The sequence below is a fragment of the Engystomops pustulosus genome, chromosome 9 (genome assembly GCF_040894005.1).
Source record: "Engystomops pustulosus chromosome 9, aEngPut4.maternal, whole genome shotgun sequence".
Taxonomy (NCBI): Eukaryota; Metazoa; Chordata; class Amphibia; order Anura; family Leptodactylidae; genus Engystomops; species Engystomops pustulosus.
Window position 1 is genome coordinate 22,960,193 of NC_092419.1, and position 19,301 is coordinate 22,979,493.

Below are 19,301 nucleotides of genomic sequence, written 5' to 3' on the forward strand. Positions count from 1 at the left end.
GCGCCATTTATTTCCATATCTTCTCTCCTTCTTGGGTTTCTCCAAGATTCGCGATACATGGGACGTGCAAGGAAAGGACGACAGGGATTATATAGTTAATATACTAAATAAGAATCTGGTCTACAGCGAAAAAAAATAAATACATAACGGCCTCACCCAGGGCCACCACTAGGAAGTTTGGGGCCCCTGACCGGAACATTTTGTGGGCCCACCCCACAAAATGATAATCTGGCCCTGTGTGCACAGTAAGTTCCCTGCACCTGGGAAGGGAGAAGGGTTTTTTGTGACTTGGGGCCCCTTCTCCTCTTTGGGGCCCCTTGAACACAGTCACACTTAACACCCCCTGATGGCTGCCCTGGCCATCCCTCACAAATGGTGAAAGGCCAATTTTACTCCTGGAATCAAATGCATGACATGAATGATTGTTTACATTCCCAACTACAGGCAGATACCTGCAGTAATGGTAGCCATGTTTTTTTTTTTGTTATTTTAGTCAAGAGGGGGTGGCCTCATCATCAAGTTCCACATCCGATAACTGGAGAAGTTATTGCTTCTGTAAATAATGGTTGAGACAGACACATTGTGCAGGACGTCCTATGGAGTCTTGCTTATAGTCTCATAAACATACAGGGGGAGCTGGAGCAACGGCATATAATGGAAGACCCGCCCATATGGCAGGCTTTGGCCTCTCAATGTATCAGGCAGGTAGCTGCATCGCCGACCAAAACTATACCAGCTTCTAGTGTTGCGCAAAAACAATGCAAATGTTTTTGCCCCTCAATTTATCCCCTTGACACCATTTTGGCAGGTCACCAGCTACTATGTCTGCTTAGAGAGTCCCTGCTCACACTCTGAGATTTTGCACTGAGCAACCAAGGGAGTGATAGGAGCTAAAACAGCTATAAAACTGAGTAAAATTGTAAAGTAAAGGGTTAAAATGATCTTTATTGTGTTATCATGACTAGGGGATGGAGATTTGAGAGTTTTCTTTCATGGGAAAACCCCTTTTAATGGAGTCCTGCTTATTAAAGTTTACTTGCAATGCCCTCCATGTTCCCGATTGACAGGTCTCACTGCTAAGACATGCCGCTATATGGAACTAGTACTTAGTGACTGCCTGCCAATATTCAACAAAAAATATATACATCTCTGTTTACTTATTATTAGAGGTAGAAAAAGCTGTGTTAAATATTGTACACATTGACTTGACGTCCGTTACTCAGTAACATTTGCTTACCCAGTAACATTAACATCTACCTCATGTATGTATCTGATAGCATGAAATCACAGCAGCCTCCATGGATACATAGGTAGCTGTTAATGATACTGGGTAAAAGACCTTAGATGACATCACCCTGGTCACATGACATGAAGAGCTGAATGGTAGAAGGCATATGGTATGGGAAGGAGTAGATGGAAGGGGTTGGCTAAGCAGGACATACCCCCTCTGATGACAGGTAGAATACCATAAAGTTGATTTTATGGGGATGTGAGGGAAACACTTTTTATCTAAATAAAGGTTGGCATTTACTTAATAGCTGTCTCTTGTAACTGGTCACTGGCTGTATTTGTGAAAAATATGATGACAGGTTCCCTTTAAGTCCCAAGCATCCGTGGATAATATGTATTCTACATGTCAGAACACCTGCCTTGTAGTGTCGCCCTGTATATTAGTTATTGGGGCTGAACCACACCCAGGTGATTGTTCAGTGGAAAACTGAGTGATTGATATCAGTAAACTTTTTTGTGGCTTGAAGCGTGTCGCAAGTGCTTTTTGGAGTGACGGATGGCCAAACCGATCAGCTTCAGGGGCGGCATCCAGGCAGCCCATTTAACCTCATGAGTGATGTCATACTGGTCCTGTTTCTGACTTTTTCTTTATGGCTTGATATTGCATTGGTCTCTTGCCTATACCTTACCACGCATTCTGTACCTCACCGCCATCTTGGTTCTGACACAATTTGTCTGACTTTGAAGAGTTTTTCTTGTCGCTTCATTTGTCTATCTATTTTTCTGTGCATGTACTCAGAACAGTGAAGGTCAACCAGTTGCTGTATGTGATTTAAAGCAGGGCCGGCAAGTAGGCAGGATTAGAGGCTGTGTGAAGCACAGAGCTTGCACTGCCTTGACATAATAAATATCCAACTTATGGAAAAGAAATGAGACTGTCAAACTATATTGTAACAGGATTTGTCATGTAATTATAGATTACATCACCTCTGATAATTACTGTTTGCTTGCTCAGCACTAATTACCCATATTATGGATACAATTATCAAAACTGAATCCGTGCTTCCTCATTTACAGAAGAAACTTCCAAAGACTTTTGGGAGACTGCAGAGAACTTATTGGAGTAGAACTCTGAGCAACTGAACCATAACCAGTAATGAACTCTCCGAGGAATATTAGGATCAGATCTACAGAAACAACCACAAGCATCAGACAATACTGTGGCCATATGGGTTTATTCACCAAGGATTCGAGGCTACGTGGAACTGCATCAATAAATTGTAACTGCACTTTAGGGAAGAACTCTTCCCTTCATCAGATGGGGCCCTTGGGACAAATCAAAGTGGTTTTCCTACTGAAGGAACACACGTGAAGGTTTTTCTGTCAGATCTCAGTGGAACAAAACCAACAAGCCATGTTATACACTTTGTTTGGCGTAACGTTACACAACGCAGATCCTTCATTATAGACAATCTTTGTGATTTTCCATGGGGTGCATATTAAATAGAAGTTGCACATGTCGGATCGCCAGATGGAGGAGTGTTTGAGGGATTACGACACAATCTGATCATCTTTGACGTTCAAGGGATTTGATAAGGGAATTGAGCCAAGTTTCTAACTGAAAAGGGAATGTGATTTGGTGAAAATGATGCCATACTAATAAAAGAGAGAGTTACATCAAACAAAAACATTATTTTACATGGAAGAAGGTAAGAAAGTTTCTAGACTTTTTAGGTAGGTGCTGATTCTTCATGGGTTTTGTGTTTTTCATGTACAATACAGATGTATCTCATGTACAATCCAAACAGTCCAATTGTGGAGCAGCATAGCAAGTATAATGGATCAAGTCCAGTAGTGGGTACACGCCTCCAACAAACCCGATCCACCAGTTTGTAAGGTCAGATATCCAAAAAAATGCAAAGAGGCAGCACTCCAGTAAGTATAATGTAAGGGTGATCTTTATTCACACATGGCAAAATAAGGTGCAACATTTCAGCTCATCCATAGAGCCATTATCAAGCATTTCGCCCATGATATTGCTTGATAATGGCTCTATGGAGCTGAAACGTTGCACCTTATTTTGCCTTGGATGAATAAAGATCACCCTTACATTATACTTACTGGAGTTGGATATCATGTACAATGCAAATGTATCTCATGTACAACCAGATGTTAGTTCATGTACAATACAGATACATTTGTTGGGAACCTTGTGGCATCGACCATCAGTTCACCAAACATGCCAAAACTAAGAGAACAATACAGTACAGAATAAAGACACCCATGGATAGGTCAAAGAATCAGGGAAAGGTCAGAAGATGGCAAAACAATTTTTTTTCGTCCACATTTCGCCCGCATATATAACAGTGCAGTCTGTCCTGTGTAGTGTGCAGGGGGCGCCAGATTCAGGATTTATGGCGCACGTTCTTCATGAGTCTGGCGCCCTCTGCACTGCTCCAACAGAGCGCACCACTTTTTTTGGGTTGCACCTTTAAAGTAGTTTGTTCAACACATGATAAATAAGGTGCACGGTCCGAATGAGCACCGGGACAACCCAGTCAGTGCAAAAATTTTAAAAATAGTCATGTGAAAAATAGTGCAACTGCATCACAAAGAGGTCACGTGCGACACAAATGTGGCGCGGACACTTAGTAAATGTACCCCATTGTTTTAATTTTTGAAAATGTATTAAAACACAATGAAACCTGTAGAAATTTGGTATCACCATAATCATACCAAACCAAAAAATAAAGTAGATGTATCATTTGGAGCGTATAGGGAAAGTAGTAAAACTGAACACATATGAAAGTGACACAAATGTGTTTTTTCGCCAATTTTACTATATATATTTTTTTTCCAGCTTCCCAGTACAAGTCATGGAATAATAAATAAAATCACTAAGAAGTAAAATTTTTTACACACAAAATAAACCCTCAAACAGCTCAATATCCCTTAAAAGTTGCAGATTTTTGAAGGTGAGGAGCAAAATGGGGGTCATTTACTAAGGGTCCGATTCGCGTTTTCCCGAAGTGTTACCCAGATATTTCCGTTTTGCGACGATTTTCCCTGTATTGCCCCGGGTTTTTGGCGCACGCGATTGGATTGTGGCGCATCGGCACCTGCATGCACGCAACGGAAATCGGGGGGCGTGGCCGAACGATAACCCGACTGATTCGGAGAAACTGCCGCATTTAAAAAAAAAGGTTCGAGGGACACGCGCTTACCTTCATCCAGGATGGCTCGGTGAATTCCAGTGCATTCTGATGCTCTTCAGCGCAGCAGCGACACCTGGTGGACGTCGGAGGAACTTCCTTATTGAATCCCGTCCGGACCCAAATCCACAGCAGAGAAAGCGCCGCTGGATCGTGAATGGACCGGGTGTGCAATGAGTTCACACTAGTGAAGCACAGAATGAAAGTACAAGTACTTGATGGGCCAAGGATGACACTGATGCCTGAACAGCTTCATATGTTACAAGAAATTTAAAAATCTAAGTAAATTTTAAATTTAAAGTTTGAAGGTCAATTTTTTTTTTATGTAGGACAATTTAAAAAAAAGGAAATAATCAACAAAAAAAAATAGATGGTAAAAACAATGGAAAATACAAATATAGGGTAATAAAAAGGTCACAAGACTCCAGATATTTAATTTTCCCATTTGTTTCTGAAATAATAAGAATACCCCAGAAGATAATGGGTGAGGGGATCTATCATTTTACCTTGACCCGAAATGGCTGCTTCAAAATGGCGGCCATGTTCAAGTCAAAGTCTAACAGACCTCCTAAGTAGTCATCACTTCCTGGGGTATTGAGATTTCCCATTGTTTCCCAAGTTTCCCATTGTTTCTAAAATAGATGAGAACTTTTAACTTGCCCTTTACGATACAAGTAAGATAAATTGTACAAAGAAATATTCCATAATACACCTTAACCCTTAGCACAAAACACAGCGCACATCAACCTGCCCGATCCTACACAATTTGTACAACTGCATCAAAACAAGAGACCCAATTTCAGGGCCAATTTGTGGAATTAAAACAGAAGAAATGTAACAATTTTTTCTGACTTTTTGTACAAGTTTTTCGATTTCAGTTAATTTCTACTTTATTCCTTAATTTTATAATTATTATTTTTTTCGAAAATGTATTTTTTTCCTCCCATAGAATTTATTTTGGAATGCACTGACATTTCCTAGAATCTATAGACCCCTGACAGTGTCCTTACGCAGAGTACAATAGCTGTTGCCTCGAAGAAGCTTCTAAGATGAGGATGTGGTGAGGTACGAGACCTTTTTGCCTCCTCCAGTGCCATCATTTATAAATCAGCAGATAAATATTGGCATTAATATAAGTAGCGCCGCTTCCTGCAAACGTCTTTATTAATATTATGCGCCATGAGATATACGAGCGAAATAAACAGTTGTTACAGGAAATGTTTTCCGTGCCCGAATGCTTCGAGCCTCTACCAAGTGCCGTAAATTCTTAAAGCGCTTGTTATTCCTTTCATACCACCAATTTCCCCTATGTTTAACAGCCGGGCCGACTGCAGCAAATCATTAGGCAAATACTGGCAAAGTCTTCTCCGCACAATAAAACGACTCTCTCAGACAATTCACGTCTGGTGGATACAACTAAAAAAAGACTCTGAGAAAGCTTGTTCCATGCCAGACGTATAAGGGAGGTCGGGATTGATCTTGACGCGCCTACACGTGACGTCTGCGTCTCGATAACTGTCTAATTGTAGCTGCGTGGAGTCAAGAGCCGGAAGATTTATGAGGTTCTTTAAAGCCTTTTATTGTGATGTTGTGGAGATGGATTAAAAAATGAAACAATTGACTCTTCGTACCTGCAAATCAACAACATAGATCAGCCATAATGCGTAGCCGCTCCTCCGGCAAGGCTCGATGAGCGCCAGCCAACTCCGATTAATGAATAGAATAGATGCCACGCGGTGACATGCATAACTTAAAGCATAAATGTGTTCTTTAATGTGAAGTAATATTGAAATGGGTTTGATGGCTCCAGTATATTAAAGTGTCGAAACATAATAGCTCAACGCAATGATGGAGTTCGACCCAGTTCATTTCCATTCACTTGATTGAATAACGGCCAGTGTGTACATTTATTTTTTGGTTATTCTTTTTTAATTGAAATAATTACATCACTAATTCATTGTAACACAAGATGAATGCCCCAGAATCACAGACAAGCGGATGGGGGAGAGGGGGGGGGTTCGAAAAGAAACTTTACTTGTATAGATTGTAACACATGTCACCTATACTTTGTGGGTCTAGCTTTGGCGAAAAGTGAAGTAGGTGTCAAACACTTCCTAATTTATAGGGATATTTAAAGGAGATATAAATATCAGCAGTAAACATCACAGAGCCTCTTAATGTGCCAATATATAGTTATCCCTCATCCTGTATTATAGATTTAGATGCGGAAGGGGTTACATACCCACCAATTTTTTCTTGGTACAAAGTTGATAAGTTGCTTCTTAAGAGTCTTCACAGACAGTGCAAAAGAGTGTTGTCCGACGTGTATTCAGGTCTGCCGTGATTCACAAAGGTTGTGCGTCCAATTTCCTGCACCCGTCGCTTCCGCGCCGAAGTCCGCCGGAGTTCACCTTCTTCTTCCCGGTGCTTGTAAGTACATGTCTTGCGACACATTTCTAAATGTTAAATCCCGCGCATTGTCCGAATCCGTCAGGTTGTCAGACCACCCGCCCCCCAATTTCTGTCGCGTGCAAGCTGGCGCCGATGAGGCAAAATACGATTGTGTGCGCCAAAATCCAAATCCAGTGGCAATTGGGCGCAAAATGGAAATTGTCGGAAAACCCTATGAAAATGTGCTCCGCGGACCCTTAGTAAATGAGCATCAGTGATTACATCATTAGCCACTCCACCGGGAAGGAGGCGGTAAAGGAGGCTGTGTGAAGATAGATCCTCTCCCCTCCCTTAGGAATTCTCTCCAGCCCGGTTAGCATTGTCAGCAGATGGATAGCCTGACTATACTTGATAATAACTGCCCTTCACTTTGACTGTATACTGCAGATCCCACCTCTACGACTGTATACTGCAGATCCCACCTCCATGACCGAAATAGAGGACAAAAAAAGTGAAACATGTATAGACATCTAAAGGGTACAGTGTGTGATTTGGGTGGGTCACTGGTGATAGGTTCTCTTTAAACCCGGCAAAGAGTCAATGTAAAGAGTGGTCTTATCTCTAGTGGTCTATATACTTTGCTTCTAAGGATTACAGAATTATTACATTAGGTCACGTTACGTTCCCCCCATTCTCACTGGCCCATCGGGATTTCTTTCAATATAGAAAATAGTTTCATAGTTTCATAGTTTATACGGTTGAAAAAAAGACACTTGTCCATCAAGTTCAACCAAGGATGGGAAGGGATTGGATGAGGAAGGGATTTAGGGGAAACAATTCTATATAACATAACCATCAATGGTATTTAGGTGTAAAAAGGCATCTAGACCCTTCTTAAAGCTCTCTTCTGTCCCTGCTGTGACCAGCGCCTGAGGCAGGCTATTCCACAGATTGACCGTTCTCATAGTAAAAAAGCCCTGTCGCCTCCGGTGATTAAACCTTGATTTCTCCAAACGGAGACAGTGCCCCCTCGTCTTTTGATTTGATCTAATCTGAAACAACTTACCACCATATTTTTTGTATGGACCATTCATATATTTATATAAATTAATCATGTCTCCTCGTAGTCGTCTCTTTTCCAGACTAAATAAATCTAGTTGTTTTAATCTTTCCTCATAACCAAGACCCTCCATACCCCTTATCATTTTTGTGGCTCTACGTTGAACCCTCTCCAGCTCCAGGGCATCCTTTTTATGGACCGGTGCCCAGAACTGGACAGCATATTCCAGATGAGGCCGAACCAATGCCTTGTATAGTGGTAATATTACATCCCTATCACGAGAGTCCATACCACTTTTGATACATGACAAGATCCTACTAGCTTTAGAGGCAGCTGATTGACATTGCATGCTGTTATTCAATTTATGATCTACTAGTACCCCCAGGTCCTTCTCAACAAGGGACTCTCCCAGATTTACTCCCCCAAGGACATATTTTGCCTTTGGATTATTGGCCCCCAGGTGCATAACCTTACATTTATCCACATTAAACCTCATTTGCCAAGTGGATGACCAAACATTCAGTTTGTCCAAGTCACCCTGCAGCCTATGAACATCCTCCATAGACTGTATTACACTACACAGTTTGGTGTCATCTGCAAAAATAGACACAGTGCTATTAATTCCTACCTCTATATCATTAATAAATATATTAAATAGTAGTGGGCCAAGCACAGAACCCTGGGGTACACCACTCATAACTGGTGACCATTCCGAGTATGAATCATTGACCACAACTCTCTGGATACGATCCTTCAGCCAGTTTTCAATCCAATTGCAAATGATTTCTGCCAAACCAATAGCCCTAATTTTACCCATCAGACGTCTATGAGGGACAGTGTCAAATGCCTTTGCAAAGTCCAAGAACACAATATCCACAGCTGCTCCTCCATCCAGGCACCTGCTCACCTCTTCATAGAAGCAGATAAGGTTAGTTTGACAACTTCTATTCTTAGTAAACCCATGCTGGCTATCACTTATTATTCTATTTGATGTCACATACTCCAGTATATAGTCTTTTACTAACCCTTCCAATACTTTCCCCACAATGGAAGTTAAGCTTACAGGCCTGTAATTGCCAGGCGAAGTTCTAGAGCCCTTTTTATATATTGGCACCACATTTGCCTTGCGCCAGTCACTTGGCACCACACCAGACATTATGGAGTCCCTGAAGATTTTAGACAGTGGTACAGCAATAACAGAACTGAGTTCTTTAAGAACTCTGGGGTGTAACCCATCTGGTCCAGGAGCTTTGTACACATTGATTTTATTGAGCTTAGAGTGGATAATGTCTACATTTACCCAGTCTAGTATATTACAGGGTGCATGACCTGCACTGGCACCACCCACGTCAGAAGTTCTCTCTTCTATTGTATAAACGGAGCTAAAAAACCTATTAAGTAACTCCGCCTTCTCTTGGTCTCCAGTCACCGATGCCCCATTTTCAGAATAAAGGGGTCCAACCTGTTCTGACCCATTTTTTTTTGCATTGATATACCTAAAAAATTTCTTGGGATTTGTTTTGCTATCTTTAGCCACCTGTCTTTCATTTTGTATTTTGGCTGATTTGATTTCTTTTTTACAGATTTTGGTAAGTTTTTTGTAAGTATTGAAAGTCTCTGGTGACCCGTCAGATTTATATTTTTTAAATGCCCTCTTTTTCTCATTAATTGCCCTTTTAACTGTAGCTGTAAGCCACGCGGGGTGTAATCTAGCCCGTCTATACTTGTTACCTATTGGAATAAATTTAGAGGTATAAAAACCCAGGATAGATTTGAATTTCTCCCATTTAACATTAGTATCACCATGTGACAGTATCTGATCCCAGTCTATATCCTGTATTGCAGCCCTGAATTTTTGGAAATTAGCCCTCTTAAAATTCAAAGTTTTCGATTTCCCCACCTGTTTCTGCTTTTTAAAGTTTAAGAGGAAAATAATTATATTATGATCGCTGTTCCCAAGGGGTTCCCTGATACTGACATTTTGGACAATCTCTGCATTGTTAGAAATCACAAGGTCCAACAATGCGTCACCTCTTGTGGGATCTTCTACAAGCTGCACCATAAAATTATCCTGCAGAAAGTTGATTAAATGTCTCCCCTTCACAGATGAAGACGAGCCCTGACCCCAATTTATATTTGGAAAGTTAAAGTCTCCCATTATCACTACGGTCCCCCCCTGTGCAGCCCGCTCCATCTGTTTATATAGGTGACCCTCTATTTCCTCAGAGATGTTAGGGGGTCTATAAATTACACCAAAAATAATTTTCTCAAAGCTCTCTTGGCTTTGAATTTCCACCCACAAAGTTTCAGCCTCCTCACACTCTGAGACCACAGACTCATTCACAATCGCTTTTAAGTCTCTTCTGACGTACAGACATACACCACCTCCCCTTCTATTTGCCCTGTCTTTCCGAAAGAGTGTAAAACCTTGAATATTAACAACCCAATCATGCGATGCATCAAGCCATGTCTCTACTACACCAACAACATCTAACTGTTCCTCTAATATCAGAGCCTCAAGCTCACCCATTTTGCCTGTGATACTTCTGGCATTTGTGAACATACAATTTAATTTTCCACAGTTATTTATCTGATTTAAAGTAATTTTACTGGCACATATATCCTCACCACTGTTCTGCAACTTGTGGATCTCCTTATCCACCGCCTTGGTCCCACATACACCGCCCACCTCACCACCCACCAACATAACCTGCCCCCTCTCTGACCTGTCTACCCCTTCAGTGTCTTCCTTTTCCTCCTCCCCCGATCCTAGTTTAAATACTCCGCCACCCCTGCTAGGATCTTCTCCCCCAGCACAGCAGCCCCCCTTCCACTTAGGTGCAAGTTATCTGCAGAAAACAGCTTGTACCCCAGTGAAAAGTCAGCCCAATGCTCTAGAAACCCAAATCCCTCTGCTCTACACCAGGATCTGAGCCATGCATTTAACTCCCTGAGCTCCCGCTGTCTGCTCTGTGTAGCGCATGGCACAGGTAGGATTCCGGAGAATACTACCTTGGAGGTCCTTTCCTTAAGCTTTGAAAGTCAACCTCCTTCTACTGATAAAGTTCTATTTTAGATCCCAAACAACATCATGATAAATAGTGGACATAAACATCTTATATTCATCCAATTACTGTAGTATATGTGAGAAAACGGCTACCGGGTAACATCCTTATGCCGCACACGTGTGATATTAATAGCTCTGTTTGTAGGAATTTGTGTTGAAATCTGACAAGTTTTTGCATCCTCTATCATGGACACAAGTGACTTTGGATGGATCATCAGCAAATATTAGTCATGTAAATGGTTTATTAAAGTCTCCTAATCCCTTCATCGATGGGACCATGGACATGACCATTTATCTTCTCCAAGTATCTGCCGTAGTTATCTCAAGAAATATCCTGTTAACACGTTTTTTTTTTCTCTCTGTTTGGCAATTAATGTGCTAGTTCCTGTATCTTAATTAGGAAGCATGTTTGCCAGATTTGTATTCACTCTTGTTAGCAATTTAATTAAGTTCTTCTAGAATCTTTTCCAAATGCCAGTCGCACTTAAGAGAATCTAATTTTAACAGTAGAAATGTAAGTAAGTCGCAAAAAAAAACGTAATAATTGGCACTCGATTTCTGACGAGTGATCGCCGACGCGATGGACCGGCCGCGCATTGACGACTTTACGACGTCCGACTTCTGAGTGTAGATCATTAAACACCTAAACCTTAAAACAGACATTCACCAATCAGAGCAGAGCTGAATTAGAGAGTCTCCAATTTGGTTCTTTTCTCCCATTTAGTAGTAAAAAAGAAATATTAAACAGGGATATTTATAGAATCACATAAAAATATAAGAATATCATAAAATTTGCATATTTCATATTAAAATATTGAATAGATATATTAAATATATTGGAGTGAAAGGAGAGGACGATTCTGAGCTGCAGCAATTATGATTGATCGATTGGTGAAGAATGACGAATAGGATCCTCAGCTCAGATAAGTGATCATGGTTTATGGTTTATTTGAATGGAGGATGCAATACCCTGATGCCACCACTACTTACTAGACAGAGGGGCACATTTACTTATCTGTCCTGCGCGATCCCCGAAAGTGCATTGTCCGACCAGAATGCCACGATTCAAGAAGATCGTGCGCCCGATTTCCTGCATGTGTCGCTTCCCCGGTCAGGTCCGCCTGATTTCATAGTCTTCTTCCCGGTGCATGTAAGTGCTTGATCTTGCGACACAATTTAAATGTTAAATCCCGCGCACAGTCCAAATCAGTCGGACCAATGCACCAAAATCCGATGGCGTACAGCACAATCCCCTTCTAAATGCCTGTCCCAGCGGTGCGATCCCCGAAAACGCAGGAAAACCCAACGGAAATGCGGCTACGGGACCCTTAGTAAATAAGCCCCAGAGTCTTCTGCTCCTGGCTTCCTCCAGTGTATCAGTTTTAGTGTTGCGAGGCCTTCAGAATAGGGGATTGGTACAATCATTATTGTTAAGAATGCCTGGGGGTTTTATAGAGCTCTACTTCAACAAATGATGTTCACTGCCACACATATTTACTACTACTGCCATTTGCAACTCTTTCTGGAAATAATATTCAATTAGTACTATTTTCTTATAGAACAGCTTATCAGTCATTCCTCAGCCCATGTAGTTTAAAGGGAAAGTAAGAGAAATACTGAGCAGTGACTGATAAGCTGTTCTGTTAGAATACTATAACCAAGCAGAAAGCCGAAAGCCGTAATAATTTATAATCATAGGAAGGGCAGAGGTTGCTGCATAGAATAAAAAATGGCAACTCTTTCTGTTAGGGTTGGGTAACACAGAAGACAGGGGATAGTGTGCCCTAAGCTTGCCCCAACCTCTGTCCCTTCCTATAGCCCCCCCACGCTAAACCGTGGGGCGACTACTTGAAGACTCAAAATACACTGGATAAGTGTGGGAAGGGAAACACAAACAGACTGACAAACATAAAACACAAAAGAATTGTAAACTAGCCGGGGTCACAACGAGAGGGTACGTCAATAGCAAAATCAGTAGGCAAAGAGTCAATGTCAAAAACGAGCCAAGGTCACAACAACACAGATACAGATACAGAGCAATACAACCTAATGCAGCGAGCGAGTTATGAAGGGATTTCAAACACTGGCACAGGTGACTAGTGAAGCTGCAATTTATGCAGCCAGAACTCCACCTCCAGAACCTGATAGGAGCTGGACAGCTTCTGGGAATTAACCCCTCATGGTGCAGATCAACCAGGCACCAAGCAGAGGTACACAAGTCCCAGCAGTTCCGAACACAACTCCTAGACAGCACGAGATCTTAGCAGCTGCTGCCCGGGACGAGAGGTGGAGTTTGCGCAGATACACGCCGGGGGTCGGAGAACGCTGCTGGCACCAGCAGAAGAACCCTCCCTAGCGAACCTGACACTTTCCCAACACAATATTTTCATTGATCTCAAACAACAGTACTCTTTATATAACAGATTGACATAGTAAAGCGCTCAGTGCCAGGTAGATGCTATAAAGTCTATTCAACATATAATATACTAAACAAGCAAATGACAATTCAAGGAGAATCATTCATATAAACTTCAATTCAGAAGGATAATTTGCAAATTTGTTCAAATGACTTTACCTAAAACACAAGGGGACATATTTATCAGTGCCTTTGCGCACTCAGTGGCGTAGAAGCCCTGAAATAATCGTAAATGCTAGCTTACTACTAGCACTTGTGATTATTTAGCCCTCTCTGCCACCTTCACGCCAGTGGGCCATGCAGAAGGCGTGGCCGTCCGGTAGTGGGACGGCAAGGGGTGTTACTGTCCACGTCCTGAAGCCTCTTGATGTATCGCGCTGCGAAAATGCAGTGGCAGGGCTATCATACCCCCAGTGACTCTAACTACAGATGTTTTCTAGTCCTTTTAGGCCATGCTTTTATTACTTATTTTCCTCAACTTTCAATGCACTTTGGGCTCAGTGTCAAGCACCCCATAATAGTTGTGTAGTCTTTTTGGAATAGCATAGTCTATGCAATACATGTGTTCTTCTTTGGCTGTTACAATGTACATATTGTAACAAGTTGTACAAATTGTACAATGTACAAGTTGAGCCTCAATGACGTAATGGGAGCAAGATTCTTACAATGGGATGTTGATGGAAGTATTTGGATTGGGGAAAAATTTCTCGGCTAAAGAGCATTATAGTGTTTTTACCATTTTCTGGAGTAGCAGTATTTGTTGGACTTGTGTCTTTTTAACCCTTATCTAAACCAATAGTACTAAATTAACCCCTTAACAAAGCATGAAGGACCTATATGCCCTAGAATCATTAAGGAAATATGGAGATATGAAGAGGGCTCACAGCTGCACAATGCAGCAAACACCTACTGCTAATACCTTCAATCACTTGCTATGACAGCTGGAACCCACACTGCAGGGTCTGATACAAATCCAGGAAATTTACAAAATACTGCAATACAGTATTTAACATTCACAGTAGTTAACAGCATAATGCATCAGCAATCAGACCGCCCAGGGGCTAAAGTACCCTAGAGGGCCTAAAAATAAAAAAGTCTTAACATTTTTTTCAAAAATTTGCAAAGAAAAACACTAAATGTTCAAATAAACCCCCTTTTGGTAGAACAGCAATAAAAAATAATCATAAAATGTGATGTATCCTTGCATCTAAAAATGACTGATCTATCTAAATATATTATTCCCTATGGTGCAACCTGTGAAAGAAAAAAAGGTCAGATAGCTAAATTGCAACTTTTTTAAATTGTCTAAATTTTGCAACACAAATGTTTTGGGGTTAGGATTCTGATTGAATGGGTAGGGCCAGGTACAGTATTTAAGTCAACAGATTGAATTTCCAGATGCTGTTCTTTGATATCCTACATCTGGTCATGTGTTGATTTTTACTTCTTGTTTTTTGTCTTTCTGTGGGATTGTTAATATGATAACACAACGGCTTCGTGGGAAATCAGAGCCTTCTCCAGACTCAAGAGAAGTTCAGGGTGGACACATGTATGGACTCTCTTGTCTCTACTGTAAATTGGATTAATTAGCATCATAATTGATGAGTGGTAATTGTAATCATTAGCGCCTCAAATAACCTTACTGATACGAGATTTATAATCGCCTTATTTCACTCCTAAGTCTGTGCTCATAAAAAATATAAAAGGACACAAGATGAAAACAATCTTTGAGATTTGATTCCCACTCGCATAATTAGAAATTACTATGAAATACACTGGTATTAGGAGTAGCACGGAGAGTTTTTCTGATATGGAGGAGTCTCTGGCTGTAAATAATCACTATAAGAGTCCCTCTGTGAGTAATTAAAAAACCATTCAAAAGTAGCACGAAAAAAAGTTAGATCGTGTTGGCAGTAGATTAATGCGAAATCACAAAAGAAAACTGATTGTAAGATAAGGATATCATAGGAAGAGGCATCTGGAAGTCCTGCCAGAGGGTCTACTGGGCCATGAAATATGTGAAAACTACTTACTTTCTGTGTCTTCCTTGATCACTAGTCAAGGTGCGATCACAGATCAATTACCCACAATGTAGCAGGGGATGAGTTAAATGTGAAGAAGGAAAAAAAATTGCCTGTAACCTAAGATTTCGGGTCTATTGCTTTGTTCCATCGGTCTGGGCCGCATTCCCTCTCCTTCCAATCCCATTTAGACCATCAATGGTGAGGTTCCCATGAGAGTTGTGGCTACTCACTGGTAGATCATCCAAGATTCGATTAAAAGAAACTTGGAATAATTTTTCAAAAGATTTGCTTTGGATTTGAATCTATTCTGTACGAACTGATGTTGCTCCAATTGTCTTGGAAATTGGTATATAACCTCCTCCAGTCCTCACTCCACAACACAGAGTTTTATTTTTTATGAAAAGCTCCTATCTCATTTACTTACTTTAATTTCCTTTTTTTTTTCATTTTCCCTTGTACCAGGGTGTTTTCCAATTGGCCAAGAAAACTTTTTTGATTGTGGGTTCGCACATTTGCTCCCTACATTGACTGTTGGAGACGTTGGTCACCATTAAAGGATTTCTATATCCAGTAGACTCCATCTCCTAGAGTAGATTTTTTACAGAAACCTATACAGCAGGGAATGCCAAATTTTGCTCAATTAGCAAGATCTTTGCCCAAAATGTATTGACATCAGCCTCATTAGGTTGGATTTATCCACAGTTGATTATATTCTAGAAGGAGGCTGCAACTCTAAGATGCACTCAAGTGCTACTAGTAATGGAGCGTAAACAAGGAGAATATGTCCTATCTTAGGTAAAAAGTTTAGGCTTCTGTTGGGTTTCTGGCAAAAGGTTATTTTCCCCAATGGGATCTTGTCTTGCTGTAATCTTGAAAATATCTTATTAATGTAAGATGTCTGAGAGCTGGGCCAATCAGAGTAAATATATTCCGACTAAATCTTAGACCAAAAGTGTAGGTTTCCGTAGGGTTTCTGACAGAAAGTTGACTTTATCAATAACTCTTACGGGAGGCAAGCTGTTATGGTCACACAGACAACTGGAAGGTACCTGGGAGTATAGAGGAAAGTCTCTATGGGAAGATTCCGGAGGGAGGAGTCTGTGGACCAAGAGTTGGTGACTTGAAGGCGTCTGGGAACGCTGGAAGACGGGAGCCACCAGGAGCGTCTGCATAGTAAAGTGAGGAAAAAGGGCTGTTTCCATTTGTGGTTCTGCATAGATTTCTCATAATCTTTCTCTCTGCATCTCAATCTTTATCTTAGACTTCTCTCCAAACACTATCTTCACAGCAGGAAAGCTGTTAATTCTTAGTGATTACATTGAGGCTATAATCTTCGTGTATCCTTTTTCATACTTTATTTTTGGTTTCTGTTCCTTATTCCATGCCCCATACTCTTCCATGTGATGAAAGCTGCCACGCTAGTCACTGTATACATCCTGCATGTACACTATGCAGTGGTCAGTGGATTTACTTTATGGAATCTCATTGGACTTTCTGCAAAACTCTATAATGACAGAACACAAGGTATCATGGGAACTATGGGCAGAATATTAATATTCTGCCTCTTCTCTGCTGCTGAGGAAGATTTCTGACAATTAGTTTTAGTAAAGTAAAATTCCATAACTGTGGGGAAAAAAAGGTGAGCAACGCAATATGGCCATCATATTGTTTGAAAATTAGCTAAAAATCATCATGAAATCAGAGTTAAAACTTAAGACAAGACGGATAAGTCTAGATTCAACTATGGGGCACATTTACTTACCCGTCTCTGCGCGATCCCGAGATGTGCTGCCCGACTCAAATTCACTTAGATCGCACGCCCGATGTCTTTTGTCTGTCGCTTCCTCGATCAGGTTCGCCGGAGTTCACCTTCCTTTCCCCGGTGCATGTAAGTGCTTGATCTTGCGACACAAATTTAAAGTTAAATCCTGCGGTTAGACCGAATCCGTCGGATAGTCCAATGCCCGCCCCCACAATTGATCCCCAGGACCATAGGTAAATAAGCCCTTATATCTTTGCCAAAATGTATATTTCCTCCAGGTTTCTATGAGAAAGTAGATTTTCTTCATGTATTTTTACCAGGAGGGCACCTGCCTATATTTTATGTGACTATGTTTGCAGTAGACCATACTGGAGAGTTAACACATCGCTGAACTTTTTTTTTCATAAATCAATAGTTATTGTCATTTTTCAATTATTTTTTCACTATCCTCCTCAGTTTAGCATTTTCCTGCAGTTGTTTTCTCCTTTTACTGTTCTGATTATCTTGTTAAGCTGATAATTCATTGACAAAAACAAATTCAATGGACTATAACTGCTGGAAGGGAGGTGCTGCTTTACCTGCTCAGCCTGGAATGAAGGAGAGGTGCTGTGATGCTGCTGCTCCTTAATCACTCTGGAGAGAGGTCATACGATGCTGCTCTGTGTAGCCACCAGGAACACCTTGCAGCTGTGTGAGGGCAGAAGCTCCTGCATAGTAAAGTGAGGAAGAAGGGCCGTTTCCATTTGTGATTCTGCATAACTTTCTCATAACCTTTCTCACTGCATCTCAATCTTTAACTTAGACTTCTCTCCAAACACTATCTTCACAGCAGGAAAGCTGTTAACTCTTAGTGATTACATTGAGGCTATAAACTTCGTATATCCTTTTTTATACTATATTTTTGGTTTCTGCTCCTTATTCCATGGCCCATGCTCTATCATGTGATGAAATCTGCCAGGATAGTCACTGTATACATCCTGTATGTACACTATGCAGGAGTCAGTGCATTTACCTCATGGAATATTATCGGACTTTCTGCTAAACTCCATAATGACAGAACACAAGGTATCACAGGAACTATGGGCAGGATGTTAATCTTCTCCAACTTCTGTGCTGCCGAGGAAGATTTCTGACAAGTAGTTTCAGAATACAAAAATTCCATAACTGCGGGGCTGGGGGGAGTGGGAGTGCGGAATGCAATATGGTAATCATTTTGTTTGAGAATTAGGTAAAAATCATTATGAAATCAGAGTTCATCCTTAAGACATGCAGGGTAAGACTAACCCAGACTACGTCTTTCCCAAAAGGCATATTTCTTCCAGGTTTCTATGAGAAAGTAGATTTTCTTCATGTATTCTCACCAGGAGGACACTTGACTCTATTTTTGTGAATATTTCATCAGTTGAACATTAAGATGAGTAAGAAAATCTTTTGAATGATCACAGAGCAGAGTTGCTGCATCTGCACTTTATCACTATTTTCAGCTCAATTCCACTTCTGGGGGGGTCATTTACTAAGGGCCCGAATCACGTTTTTCCGACGTTTCCCTAATATTACCGTTTTTCCCTGAATTGCCCCAGGTTTTTGGCGCACACGAGCGGATTGCGGCACATCGGCACCTGCATGCACGAGATGGAAATCAGGGGTGTGGCCGTTGGAAAACCCAACAGATTAGGAAAATCCGGATTCGGTACTTTGAAAAAAAAAGTGTCACTTGATACGCACTTACCTGCACCCAGCCTAGCTTGGTGAACTCCGGTGGACCTCGGCGTATTTAAGCGCAGCAGCGACACCTGGTGGACATCGGGCGCACTACTTTAGTGAATCGCCGGAAGTCACAAATCAGCGTCTGGGTTGAGTTACTAAGAAACTCAAGGGCGAGTTGAACTTCTGACAAATCACCTTTGTACCCGATTATAAAAAATGTTGATTTTTGAGTAGGTTTTGGAGTTATGTAGCAGTCAAAATTAAGTTCTGAAGGAAAACTGAACCTGGATGTGAGATAAGGCATCGCCATAAACACTGTGATTCGTTCATGAGCTAAAACTCATCATTATCCGATAGTATAATTATCATTGTGTTATCATCTACTCCCGCTATTATGTAGAAGGATGTGCTTTCTGGCGATCCAGCCTGGAT